The sequence below is a fragment of the Apodemus sylvaticus genome, chromosome X (assembly GCF_947179515.1).
Source record: "Apodemus sylvaticus chromosome X, mApoSyl1.1, whole genome shotgun sequence".
Taxonomy (NCBI): domain Eukaryota; kingdom Metazoa; phylum Chordata; class Mammalia; order Rodentia; family Muridae; genus Apodemus; species Apodemus sylvaticus.
The window spans coordinates 6,645,190-6,660,586 of record NC_067495.1 but is presented as its reverse complement, the minus strand read 5'-3'; positions in this window follow the sequence as shown (position 1 = coordinate 6,660,586).

Genomic DNA, 15,397 nt, shown 5'->3' with positions numbered 1-15,397 from the left:
AGCCCAGAAGCCCTGAATACCCAAGGCACAAATTGCATAACAAATGACTCCCATGAAGAAGTATGGAGAAGGTCCTGATCCTGAAAAGGATTGATCTAGGGTTGGAGGGGAGTATCAGGACAGAGAAAAAGGAGAGAGGTGATTGGAGAATGGGTGGAGAGAAGAAGGTTTATGGGACATATGGAGAGGGGGGATCCGGGAAAGGGGAAATCATTTGGAATGTAAACAAAGATTATATAAAATAAAAATATAAAAAAAGAAGTTAAAATAAAGATTTATCAGCCAAAGAGTTATCTGTGGTTTAGAGATGTAAAGAAAATTTTTACTAGGAGGATGATGATCCCCGTAGAGTATCTCATTGACACATTTTTGCTTTTATGTATTCACTGTGGATAGAATGCCCTCTTTCATTTTGATACACTTGATTGAGGAGAATTCAAAACTAGTACTATCACTGTGAATGTTCTAATAATTATATTTATTGAAGAAACTATGCATGGATCATCTCTGGTGACAGTTGTAATGAGGGTAGTGATTCCTAATTTCCTTTAAAAGCAGATGTTTGTACTATTTAAATAGATCCCAAGCATAGTGTTGAAGTTCAATCTGGGATTCTTGAGTGCTGCAAGCTTAAAATGTGCCCGTGATAGAACACCATTGCTTTAGATAAACTTTGTTCTGTTATGGGGTAAGGTGCTGTTGAATATGAGTCCATTTTCATCAACATATGACAAAGTGTCTTTCACCAGAGGTACACATAAAACAATGTTGTACATTGACAAAAAGACTGTGACCTGAGATCACTACCTCTCCTCAGGAGAAATGACTTAATATTCACTCATTTGGTGTTTTCATGAGTTTATAGAACAGAACTAACATGGATGCTCAGAATCAGCTGTACAGGAATAGAGAAAGATGCTCAGGCAATGAGCAGATGCCCCAGCCCCTGGCACGTTTAGCTTTAATCACTCTGATTGCAGCTGCAGACAGGCCAGGTATCTATAGGGAACTGTTAAACTCCCAACTCTTGGAAGCTATGAGAGATAATTCTTGGTTTCTAAAAACCATTCTTAAGTCCCTATTATTATTTATGCATCTGTAATACTAATAACATATTTTGTTAATACTAAAATGCTGATTAAGCCACCATAGTAACCAGAATAATGGAGTTAACAATGCATCCTCAATAGAAACAGTGGAGGCATTAAAGGAGGTATCATTCCGTTGTGTTGAAAGGACAATTTATGAAATGTCATAAATGCACATACTTTCCTACCATTAAAACTTTAAGTCCTACTTATTTTCCCTTATTTATAAAATCAGGTTATGGTTATTATAGCTAGAAAGATCATCCAGAGTAATCTCTGTATGTGGAGTAAGAATATAGAGGCCCCCCCCCCAAATTGGAAATTGTTTGTACCACAGGCAGTCTTGAGTAGAGTTTGAGATAGAAGTCTGCCTTTTTCTTTGTTCTGAATCAAAGCCTATTGATCCTCTTGGCACTAGATGTTTCTTTGACCATAGTTTGTTTTACACACAAAAGACAGGGTTGTGTAGTATGATTCTGAGATTCCTGATTCCTGTTTTTCTGTATTTTCTAAGGAATAATGTTTCATCTCTGATGACATCAAAGAAAACCAACAAAACTTACAAATGTTTGTGGCTGTAGGCCAGGTTGGTAACACAAAGATATGGATGGGTTCATAGTCAACATTCTCAATACCACAAATAGTAGTTGGGACTGAGAGTAGGCTGGAGGGCTTTTATTTACCCTTGTCAGTTGTTCTGAAGTTTTCCATTTGGCTAATAAAAACATATTTTTCCTGTTGTATTAAGTAAAGAATCCTCACCCTTTATGTAACTAGGGTATCTGTAATTTTGAGAGGAATGAATTTAAAGAGTATAATTTTGAAGTAAAGAAATGTCTTGCTGGATAAAGTTTTAAAATGTCAAAGCTGTGGCTGGAGATGTGCATCAGTCAGTAGAGTGCTTGCCTAATATGCATGAAGCCCTGGGCTTGATCCCAGCATTGCAGAAACATAACCTTGGTGTGGTAGTATGTAACCTGTAATTCAGCACTTGGGAGACAGAGAAAGGAGGATCAGAAGTCCAAGCACATCCTTGGCTACATAGTGAGTTCAAGGCTATCATAGAATATATGAGACATTATTTCCAAAACATTATAATTTAAAATAAAGCTAAATTCAAAATCAAAGCAGTAACTTGTCTTTGTAGCTATTATCATCATCATTATCTTCTTCTCCTCCTCCTCCTCCTCCTCCTCCTCCTCCTCCTCCTCCTCCTCCTCCTCCTCCTCCTCCTCCTCCTCCTCCTCCTCCTCCTCCTCCTCCTCCTCCTCCTCCTCCTCCTCCTCCTCCTCCTCCTCCTCCTCCTCTTCTTCTTCTTCTTCTTCTTCTTCTTCTTCTTCTTCTTCTTCTTCTTCTTCTTCTTCTTCTTCATTATCATGCTTATCATTATTTCTATTTGGCTCATTGTGGCTCTGAAGAAATTAGGAACTTTATTCTTTGGTCCATTGGAATCCCTGTGTTTGCCTTTAGCTACACTACCACAGATTATTCCCGTGGGATCCCATAGGAACAGTGGCTAGTCTTGCTCCATTTCTATTCTCATCAAATTGTTTCCTTTTGTTTCAGTGTACTTGTGTCTGGGATCTCAAAACTCTCCTGATTCCAAACTTAAATTTGTTTCACACAAAAAAAAATGAGCAACTGATTATATCTCTTTCCGCTGGCCCTTTACATAGTGATATTATAGTTCAAGTTGCAGAGAGAAAATCCCCTTAAAAGTGACAAGATGAATTTTAGGTCAGTAAGACAGCATGAAATTTGTCTGCATTAAATGGTTTCTATTACTATGAGTTAATAATTTATGACTCTAAAGAGGGACTGTGCCCACCAGTGAGAAATTTTGTTTCAGTATTGGCATACAGACAAGGGAAGTCACATGTTGTCTTTCAGTGTTGTCCATATCCTATCTGCTCTTGACTGGTGCTAGGCCCTGATCATGCTAACAGGCACTGTTAGGTTTCAAGCTTATGACAAATGCCTGACATATCTATTTCAGATACCAAAGCACATCTGGCTCAAGGTCCTCCCAGCATACGTCAGTCCCTACTTATTGCAGGGGCCCCGAATAACATACCCCAACACCTACCCTGATCTCTCTGGGCTGTTTTCCCCTATATAATCCAACCATTTTGGTAACCTGCACTTTCTGTACTTTTGGGCCTCCTAGCTGTGACAATTGGTTCTTCTTTTTCTCGTTTCCCTCCAACCCCTTTCCCCTCACAACCCAGCTCAGTCTCATGATGATCATTCTGGAGTTTCTTAGATGTGTCTGCCTCTGGTTATGTTCTCCCACATCCCCACAATAAACTTTCTGCTCCACCATACCTATGACCAATCATGTCCTTCCTTTCCTTTATTTCTTCATTTTCATTCAGATACCTTTAAGGTTCTTAATCTAAAAGCCTTTGCCATAGTCTATGCTTGAAAACAAAACCAATAATTATAACCTCTTCCATGAAGTTTTCTTCTAGGTAGAAAATGCAGTGAATACAAGCATCAGCTACCCTTGCCAACAAATATTTCCTTATAACTCAGTAATTTGACACTCCAATTTGCCATATCAGTCCCACTTATGCAGATTTTCTCCTCCTCACTATTTCCTGACTCATCCTGTTACCCCAGGTCCCAACTCTAAGTCCTTTGATCTACAATGGTGTCCTTCCTTCAGTGTAAACTAGGGTAATGGCGGCACAAAACTTGTGGGCATAACCAACCACTATCTGATTTTACCAAAGGCACACACCATAAAATGGAACTCATACATGGCACTGCTTGGATGACCACAAACCTGAAACTAGGTAGTCCAGAGACTTAGAATAAAACCAAATACTATTGTTGTAAAAACAAAAACATAACAATAAAATGACTCCTAATGACATTCTGCTCTACTCTTAGATCCTCATTTTGCTCAGCCATCATCCGAGAAGGTTCCTTTTGTAGCAAATGGGAACAAGTACAAGCACCCACAGCCAGACAACATGCAGAGTGCCAGAGACCTGAGAATACTTAGCACTAAATAAAGTGTCTCCATTACCCCCCCCCCCCCAGGGCTCAGAGAAACCCCTGGAAGAGTCAGTGGAAAAGTGTAACAGCCAGGGGACATAGAAGGCAAGAGAAAAGAAGACCCTCTAAATCAAAAGAATCCATGCACATATGAACCCACAGAGGCTGGTGCATGTGTCTGTACCACATTGGGGTAGGGGGGGGGTCCTAGAACAGAAAATAAAAATTTAGTTTTCTCCAAGGGAGTCTCATTGGAGAAACAAACTATTTTTAAGGGTAGGATGCATGCCCAACAGTAGCTGGCCAACCCAAATGAGCTGAATGACATTTTTGAAGTTCCTTGTCTCAAAATGTCGTGGAAGAGCTTATGCTTTTTTCTAAATTGTATCTTATTTTTAAATTATCTTTTATTATATATTATTTTATTGTATATTTATGTATTTCAAAAAACTCTTCTGACTTGGGTATTTTTATGGGATTCATAAGGGTGAAAATGAATGAGGATCTACATCTTTGTTTCTGTGTCTTTCCTTGTTTTTTTTTTTTTTTTTTTTTTTGTTGGGTTGCCTTGTACAACTTCAATGTGATGGGTTTTGTTTTATCCTATTATGTTGTAATTGTTTTGTTGTTATCTCTTAGAAACCTGTTCTTTTTTAAGAATGACAGAAAGGGGGTGGATATGGATGGAAGTGTAGGTAAGGAGAAACATGGAGGAGTAGAGACTCTGTAATCAAGATATATTATGTGAGAAAAAAACTGCTTTCAATAAAAGGAAAAAATACAGAGTAACTTTTGCAATATTAAACTTTTTACTAATGTTCTTGATGATTGTAACAATTATCTCTCTATATAAATGTTCCACTATGTTCATAGCAGCCCTATTTATAATAGCCAGAAGCTGGAAAGAACCCAGATGTCCCTCAAAGGAGGAATGGATACAGAAAATGTGGTATATTTACACAATGGAATACTACTCAACAATTAAAAACAATGAATTCATGAAATTCTTAGGCAAATAGTTGGATCTGGAAAATATCATCCTAAGTGAGGTAACCCAATCACAAAAGAACACACATGGAATACAATCACTGATAAGTGGATATTAGCTCAGAAACTCTGAATACTCAAGACACAATTCACATATCAAATCATTCCCAAGAAGAAGGAAGGAGAGGTCCCTGGTCCTGAAAAGGCTTGTTCCAGAATTGTAGGGGATTACCAGAACAGAGAAGTAGGAGGGGGCTGATAGGAGAATGGGCAGAGGGAAGAGGGCTTAGGGAACTTATGGGGAGGGGGGAACTGGGAAAGGGAAAATCATTTGGAATGCAAACATAGAATATAGAAAATAAAAAAAATAATAAAAAATAAAAAAATAAAAAAGAAGTACAGAGACATTTATCTTCTCCATATTAATAATTACCTGTCAGATACTTATTTCCTATTTCTGTATAACCAATCTTACTTTATGGGCTTCATTGTTCAGATCATTCCACTTTTGATGAGGCAGAGCTCCTCTGGTTCCCGTCTCCCTGTCATTTGTGTGGTCTTATTGTTGGATAATTGCTTTTGCCGTATTTGTTTATACATAAAGTTTACGGGAATGCAAAAAAAAATCAAACATGTAGTTCTTCTATACTCCAAAATTCAAGGATAAGTGAGAAGGATGGTGGAAATATTTCAAAACTTGTTTTTATGCCTGGTATATCCAGATAATCCAGAACTCTGTTGAGCAATGAATGAGTCCAGAATGGACCAAACTCTAAAACCATGGTAAGTTCAGATAGACTGGGCTCTACAACATGGAAGGTCATTTTATAGTCATATAGAGAATAGGAAATGACAGAAGATATGCAAGTGAGGTAGAAACAGGTAAGTTGGTTATAGCTTGTGTCTATCTTGAATAGTCTATAAAGAGGTGATTGCTCAGGAGTGGGTGAGCCTTAAGTACTTGTGATATAAGTGGTTACAATCTATTTACATATCAAGTTAGGTTGCAGTTTATATGTTAAGAGAACTTGCAGACCAAACTTAAAAACATCTCTGGTATTTCACTTTCAAGATTCACCTAGGTGGATCACATAATCTTTCTCTTTATCCTTTGTTCTCCCTTCCACCACCTGAGCCTTTTCCCTAGGCCTCAACAGTTCTGACTCCTGTGTTGTCCTTGCCTGAGGCTGTGACTCATTTAATGAAGGCAGCCAAATGACCACATCCTACACTCTGGCTTTAGGCAAAACTTAAAAATCACCCAATCACTCCTTTGGCCAACCTTTTGGTTTTGAGCTTGACCAAAATTTTGAGCTTTAGTTTCACTCTCTATCACAGTCATAAATAGACTTATTTGGTCTCATATCCTACCTGCTGATAGCAGAATGGAAGGTTTTGTAAGGTAGGAACCAAGGAACAGCAGCAACAGCATAGGTTGAATATTAGGTTGACTTTCTAGCTACATTTTTGTGAAGATTAGAGGAGATGCCCTTATCACGCTGACTCAAAAGAGAATCTCCTATTTTTAGGAGGAAAACACCTGGCATGTTTCAGATTCTGTCTGCATTGCTAACTTTTTAGTTGGAATATACAGCAATTATTACAAGAAACTCAAGTTTATTTAGATCTGTTCTGTTAGGGCCTGATGTCAAGCTTATTCCATAATATTGGCCTCCCCTAATTTTATTTTCTACACATTATATAGAATAACATTGAAGAGATGATAGAGATCCTAAATGCCTTTAGTTAACTATTATTTTAGAAGGTAGAATTTGCTCCTTAGAGAAGTGAAGTATCTCATGGTATCTTGGTGGCAGGTCTACAACTTGAACCATGTGTTCCCCTATGTGGTGGTTTGAATATGCTTGGCCCATGGGAAATGGCATTATTAGGAGGTGTGGTCTTGTTGGAGGAGGTGTGGCCTTGTTGGAGGCATTACTGTGGGGATGGGCTTTTAAGTTCTATCCTTAAGCTCTGCCCAGAGCAGAAGAGTTTTCCTTCTGATAGCCTTCCAATTAAGGTGAAGAACACTTGGCTACTCCAGTACCTCTGCCTGCACACTGCTATGCAATCACCATCATAATAATGGACTTAACCTCTGAAACTATAAGCCAGCACCAACTAAATGTTGTCCTTTAAAAGTGTTGCCTTGGTCATGATGTCTCTTCACAGCAACACAATTCTAATATACCATATAAAAAGCAGCTCTCCTTTACATCTGATACTGTCTCTCTAGCCACTACTATGAACAAGACATAGTTTCAGATCATCTTGGAGCCTAGGATCCCCATAGCTCAGCCCATACCAATTGTCCTTTATTTATTTTGGGATGGGTGAGAATACAGTACTGATTTCAAGAACGACAAGTGTTCTCCTATGTCAGATCTAGTATCTACTTACTTTTAGGATTCACGCAGGTGGATCACATATTTCTTTCTTTCTCTCCTTTGCTCCCCTGTATACCACCTGCACCTCTTCCATGGGCCTCAACAGTTCTGTGTCTGGTTGTTGTCCTGGTTTGAGGCTGTGACTCACTTAATGAAGGCAGCCAAATGACCAAATCCAGTACTCAAGCTGAAGGCTTGGATGAACATGATAATCCAAATGGTTTCAACAAGTTCACCACATCAGTTTCCCCCAAGCCTCCTCAGGAGGATTCTCTTCTTGGTGCTCATTTATGCAAGAGGCTTGTAGTCCCTTGTGAATGAAAATGATCATGTTCATCCACTGTCTCCTTGGCCCAACTGATTGTAGGGGAGATAGCATTCACAATGCTTCCCTGTCCCTTTGGGCCATCAGTTAGTGAAGGCCATTCTTTCCCACGAGAACTGTAGCTTTGTCTCCTACACTTTTAAAACAGGGGAAATCAAGCCTTCCTGTGATATTTGGAAGCCCTATAACTCAGCCCTTTTTCTATCCATTAGGTGGGAGAGAAAAGCAAGTGAGATCTCCATGCACCCCTAAATTTCTAAGCATCTTGGGTTTACACAGCCATGGAAAACACAGGCTTCTACTTTGTTTACAAGTAGAGCTCAGAAGCCATAGTAAGCACTGCTACTGCTCTTTCATCTGCAAACACCACTTCTGCTGAAGACAACCGCAAACCATAACAATACCTACTCAAATAGCAGCCATACCTAAGCCTTGAGAATAGGCTTCAAATCAGCATTGCTTTTTCTGTACCTAGTTGGCTTTGGTAGCTGACCAAATACAGGCTTCTCAAAGAATCTTTTGATGATAGCAACAGATTCTTTCTCACAAGGCACATTTCTGTTTTAGGCCTTCTGCTCTTTCTCATGCTGTCCTCACTCAGGGAAGATGATCAGATTGGCATATAAATCTCTCACGCACTGAAACAGGGAACAAAAGCAGAGAGCTTGTGCCAAGCCCTCAGGCATTGTAGGATAAAAGGAGGCAGCCACAGAACCAGAATGGGCAGGTTCTGTGTGCCACCAGGTGTTTGCCCAGTGGAAAGGGAACTCTGGAGAAACTGCTTTTCTTTAATTGCTGTCTTCATGTGTTCTAGAGTATCCTTGTGGGGTTGGGAGGAGGCCAAGTATGAAGCTGAAATGTTTTCAGCAGATATATGCTTTTAGGATGTTAGGGGAACTCAGCTCATGGGAACTTAGACTTTGATCATGACATCCTATCAACAAATTCTCAGACATGGATTTAATAAAATAGTTGGAAACAAAACAAAATAAAACTTTTCCCTGCTTCTAGCTGGACTTATTCCAACAGAGTGATGGCCGGACAGTACTGGTCTTCAAAGGGCTTTGTTACTTGCTTCTCTGGGCCCAGGCCCCTTAGATTAAGGGGACCTATTATATGCCAAACCCTTCATGATTGCTGTAGGTGCAGATGGAGAGAGATAAAATGAAGACTTCCAGGAAGTTAATGAAATATACGACAAAGCTTGGCTCTTCTGGAGTGGAGTACACTGCATATAGATTAAAACACGTACATATAAAAGTTATGCATTATATAATGATGCTTTGGTCCAATGACACTCTGTACATATGGCAGTGGTCCAAAATACGTAAAATGTGTGTTTCTAAAATGTGTTTTATAAAAAAAAAATGAACTCAGGGATATGATTGGTGGAGAGGCAGTATGGTGTGGGGCAAGGGGGTGCCTCTGCTGGCTAATGCTGAGGCATCCCTTCCTCCTGAGGTACCAGCCACAAGACAAGTATAGTATAGAATGAAGTTTGTTTGGGGCATGGGGAGGGGAATTGAAGGAGTAGAGACAGAGAAAGGCAGAGAGAGGGGGCTGGGGTGGGCTGGCAATGAGCACTTGGAGAGAGGGAGGGAGGTGAATGGGAGAGAGGGAGGAGGTAAGGGAGCAAGAGAAGAAAAGAGAAAGAGAAGAGGGCAAGCAGCCCCTTTTATAGTGAGTCTGGCATACTTGGCTTGGAGCGTAGAAGGAATGCCAACAGGGACCATCAACATCTATATCATCAGGAAGTTGTTGGGCATGTATATTCTCAGGTTCTATCCCAGAACACTGAATGAGAAACTCTGGAATGAGGCTCAGGAAGTCTTGGTCTCCTATGTGCTCTAGCAGATGTTGATCAAATGTTGAGTTTGAGAACTGTAGCCTTCAGAGGGTCTGTGCACACAGCTCTTTGTATTGACATCCTGTTCTCTCCTCCATCTAGAAACTGACATGGTCACAGATGAGGCATTCCATCTAGAGAGAATTGTGTAATTGCCACTTGTGTTCACTGGCTAAGATTGCTCTAGTGTCTTTCTGCACCTAGTCACAAAGGTGGGTTGTGTGAGGAAGATGGAGCTACAAGTATAATAACAACAACTTGAAAACTTTTTAATAACTAATTTTGATGGGCCTTTGTTCTATAAGATCTCCTTTTTTCCTTTGACTTCTGGATATTTTTTAAATAAACAAATAATTTATGTTATAGCAAAGCAACACATTAGATTCACAGTATAGATAAAAGAACATAGGAGGATGGATTATTTTATAAGATGTAGTGCTTTTTTGAGTTAACTGTCAAGTTACTGATCTATTTTCTTTGAAGTTAACGTTATGGAAGATCTTGAATCAAAATGATCCAATGAAGCAAAAAGACATCAAATTGCTCTTAGTGGTTCACTTGGTGACTGTGAGCAGTTTTTCTGCTGTTGGCCTAATCTACGTAATTCTCTTAACAGTACAGCTGTACGGAATATGTCTAGTATTGATAGAAGTTCACAGATAGAACGTTTCTTTCTTTCTTTTCTTTTCTTTTTTTCTCCCCCCCCCCCCCAAGACAGGGTTTCTCTGTGTAGCCCTGGCTGTCCTGGAACACAATCTAGTCCAGGCTGGCCTCCAACTCAGAAATCTGCCTGCCTCTGCCTCCCAAGTGCTGGGATTAAAGGTGTGTGCTACCACCACCTGGCAGATAGAACATTTTTTTAAAAATGATATTCTGGTGGGAAATTTTTCTATGTATATTGGGCAGGTAAGTGCATTGGCTTTTGTACATCCTCAAGGCATGATGGCACACAACTTCAGTCCTGGCACTCAGGAGGTAGAAGCAAGTGGATCTTAGATCCAGTCTTAAAAAGGGGGTGTGGGGGCATAGGATAGGGTGGGGAGGGGTGGGGTGGGCAATGTTCTGCTCAAGAAAAGAGGATTTTCCATTGTACTAATGGGTGAACACTGGAGGTCTGCCAAATTTTGGGATAATTGGCTCCACTAAAATCTGCTGATAAGAATTAGCCAATGGATAATCCAACCCAAGTAAGTACAGTTGAAGGAATCACTAGAAACCTGTTGTGGAGGAACTACAAGGGTCAATTGCTAAATGCTTAAGATCAAGGAGGAAAAAAAAATCAAAGAGTTGCTTGCTTTCCTTTCAAGGAGATTAACACCTGAACAGACATGCCTCTTCACGAATGCACCAATTGTGGCAGTGTGAATGTAAATGAAAATGTGCCATTCTTTTGTGCAAAGCCTTGCTGGATTTCCTGTGTTTCACAGTGCACAGGCCCTCATGTCAGAATGTTTCCTGCTTCAAGTCAGCCTTCTATGCCTTTCTTTAAAAAAAAAAAAGAAGCCAATTATCGAAATTGGTCAACATTTTACACATTCTATATGGCTTTTGTAGATTGTGTTTTTTTTCTTTTCTTAATATTATAATTGCATCATTTCTGCCTCCCTTTGCTCTCTCCAAAGCCTCCCATAAATTTCATCTGCTGTTTTTCAAATTCCTGGACTCTTTTTTCATTAATTGCTATTACATGCATTTATGTATACATGTATATATTCATAAATGTGATCTGCCCACTCTATAGAATATTCATTATATTATAAATTTTGCTTATTATTTGTCCAAAATCCATGAAAGTTGGCCAAAGGAAAAAAATGAAGAAATGTGTTTGGGTAGGCCAATGGACACATGACAATTTTATCCACTCTCCTTTCACCTGATTCTACAATAGAAATAGGAAGCCTAGGATAGGAGTTAAAACCAATATGCCAATATATTGTCATTGCAGCTTTGTTCATAACCATTATATTTTGTTTCTTGAAAGCTCAGAATTAAAGTTGTTAGATAAGCAAATGAATGAATTTCAATTTATAACTTGATTTTCACATGATATTTTGGGATCAAATAAATGCTGGAACATGTTCCCCAGTCCTAAAATATGTGCATTTTTCATTTGAATATTATTGTCCCAGACAAACCTCTATTTTATTAATTCACAGATGTTACTGTTTATTTATTGAACACCTACTATGTGCTGGGTACTTCTCTACGTGTCAGGGGGAAAAGAAATAAATAATAAGCAAGAACCCTGTCTTTCTTGAACATATATTTAGATAAAGATATAATTATCAAGATAAGTATGTTGAGTGATGAAACCCCTAAGAAAAAATATAATCTGTATGGAACATGGGAAAGGGGTGCTATATTCTAGAGTAGTCAAGGAAGGCCTCACTTGGTTAAGTGATCTAGGGAAAGGCCTTTGGAAATATTGAGCTAGAGAGCTATTTGGCTATCAAGAGTTTGTTCTGCAATGGAAATAGCATTTACAAAGTCTCTGAGATGGAACCATGTCTCGCAAGTCTGAAGAATAGCAAGGAAACCAGTGTGATTGGGGAGAGTAGACAGAGGAGAGAGTAGTATAAGATGGGATCAGAGCATAGCTCATACAGGATCTCAAAAGTGATGGTGGGGACTTGGGCTTTTGCTCTGAAGTAAGGAATCATTGAAGGACTTTGAACGCAAGGTTGACATGAATTGACATGTGTTTATAACTGTTGTAACTCAAGAACATTCTGTGTAGGGGTATGGAAAAGCACAGGTTGACCCTGTGGTGACCATTTCAGTATTTCAGCATGCAAGTGGCAATGGCTTGGACTAGGGTGATATTCATGGAGGCAGGGAGACTTAGCTGAATTCCAAGTACTTCTATGGTAGAGCTGACATGCTTTTCTGACCTATTCAGTATGGAGTATGAGAGAGAGAACGTGAAGAATGAATAGAGTATGGCACTGAAGTCTTGGACCCCTTCTCAGGAATGATTACTGTTTACTGGGAAGGAGAAGACAGTGAAGGAGTTGGCTGGGATTCCCTTGGAACTATGAATTCATCTGAGTCCTGGGGAGTTTGAGATACTTATTTGGCATTTACCTAGAGATGTAAAGTAGGCAGGTAGGGGAGAATGACTGATGCAACCATAAATACTGGCATATTTTAGAATAATATCATCTGACTTTCTTGTGTATTTCGTCTCTAGTTTTGAGAGGCCTTCGTATGTCTGCAAAGCTGCAATGCTCCCTTTTGTAAAACAACCTACATCCTCATCAAATTCTATCTTACATTCACGGGAACAAAGGAAGTTGCTACTGCATTCAATTTGTTCAGCTTCTGGCTCTTTCTTCTCTACCAAAGTTCTGCATGTTTGTGTGCATGTGTGTGTGTGTTTATCCATGAGGGCAGTGGGGTGATCACAGTGACTTTCAACATTATAAAGGCCTTACTAGCATATAATCCTCTGCCTGGAGCTAAAAGGGCCTTTTGCCTTCTTGTAGGTAAGAGATACACAGTGTGTGAAAATTGCCCAGAACTAGCTGTCCTCAGAAAGCAAATGGACTTTCTAACAACACAACAAAATAAAAATCTAAGAAACATTGTGGTAAGATAAATAATACTCTTCCAAGGCTTTCCTGGTTCCCAGAACCTGTGACTAGGTTACTTTACATCACAAACGAGACCTTGAAGTATGATAAAATTAAGACTCTTAAGAGAGTGAGACAGTCTAGATGTTCTGGAAGGGCCCAAGATGCCCAAAGATTTTGTAAGAGAGAAAGAGGAGGGGAAGCAGAGTTAAAGGAGACAGAATGATCAAAAAACTTGCAAGTGACTTCTCCCTGGGACCTTCAGAAGGAACACATACTTCCAGCACCCCAATTTTAGAATTGTAAGAGCCATCTTGGAGTTTTTTTCTTCCAGAAGTAGCAGACAATAAGTATGTCATTCCAAGCCACTAAATTCACTCTACTCTTTTATAGAAGCAATAGCAAATTAATAAGGCCTTTATTATATAAGAGAAACCATGTTAAAACCCTTCTATATATTATTTTACTTAGCCTTATAAAGAATACTCTTGACAGCATGGCCTGTTATTGTTGAGCATTTAAAGGATGATAAAACTGAGGGTCAGGGTAATTATGTCACTGAACTTAACTTTCTTTTGTCACACAAATTATGAGTGGCAAAGCTAGGTTTTGAATCAAGGTCTTTCGTCTTCTTAAGACAGAATTTCTAAATATCATACTTCCTTTTTGTATATTTTTGGAAGGAAAGTTGGCTTTACAAGCATCAGCAGAACAGCTAAGTAGTTTTTTTTTTTTTTTTTTTTTTTTTTTTTTTTTATTTTATTTTTATTTTTTTTTATTATTCGATATAATTTATTTACATTTCAAATGATTTCCCCTTTTCTAGCCCCCCCACTCCCCGAAAGTCCCGCAAGCCCCCTTCTTTTCCCCTATCCTCCCACCCACCCCTTCCCACTTCCCCGTTCTGGTTTTGCTGAATACTGTTTCACTGAGTCTTAGGCAAATGGATGGAGCTAGAGAATATCATACTAAGTGAGGTAACCCAGACTCAAAAGGTGAATCATGGTATGCACTCACTAATAAGTGGATATTAACCTAGAAAACTGGAATACCCAAAGCTAAGTAGTTTTTTAAGTAGTAAAGGGCAACATTTACTAAATGGAAGTTCTCTTGTTGTACCATGTTTGGCACACAGATGTTTAAGTATTTGTGGAATGCTAAAACAGCCAATCTAGCCTAGTTTGGTTTCTTTTGATATCATAAATATCATGATCAAAGGCAACTTGGGGAGGAAGGTGTTTATTTCATCTTATAGTTCTGGATAACAATCTATTATCAGGGAATTTAGGACAGAAATTAAAGCAGGAAACTGGAGGCAGGAAGTGAAGCAGAGACCACGGAGGGGTACTGTTTACTGACTTGTTTCCCATTGCTTGCTCTGCCTCCTTTCTTATAGAGCCCAAATCCAGGGCCTGCTGTCCACATAAGACCCTACCATATCAATCATTAACACAAGAAATGCCTTACAAACCTGCCTACAGGCAATCTGATAGAGACATTTTGTCAATGAGGTTCATCTTCTCAGATAACTCTAGCTTGTGTCAAAGCAACCAACTAACCAACCAACCAACAAATAAACAAACAGAAAATCCCAAATAAAACTAAACAAAAGGAAAAAAAACTACTTAATCAGAGCATCATGTTTTTTAGTGGAGGTGCCTAGAATAATATGTTATTCTTTTGTGACTACTGTAGCTTACCCATTTGTAGTCACACATGGGTGGGAAGCTTGGACAGGGCAGCCACCTCTCACTCTCTAATGTATGTCTTTTAGCAGAGTTGTTTGTGTACAGTTACTTCCTCAGTGTAACCATGTAAATGGAAAGAGCTGTGAACCCACATAATTAAAGCCACCGAGAATAATCAGAAAGCATTTCTCTTGGGTTTTGCTTGCATGCAAATATCTGTCTTCTCATCAGGTATACCTTAAAGTTGCTTTTTATTTCCTGAATATCTGCCAGCGAACATTTGGGAAAGTTACCAGGTATAGAGTGACTATGGGAAGGAAGTCAGGATAGGATAGAGGCTGCTACCGTTCACCAGCTAGATACTCCACCTGAGCAGAATTAAGAGTGGGCAAATGTTTCCAGCTTTCCCTTCCTCGTGTTTATTTGTGAAGATATTTCTGTCCTCTCTGGAGGCTGTGTCTCTTGATAAACAAGGTCCCTTTGCACTTTCTGCTCCCTGCC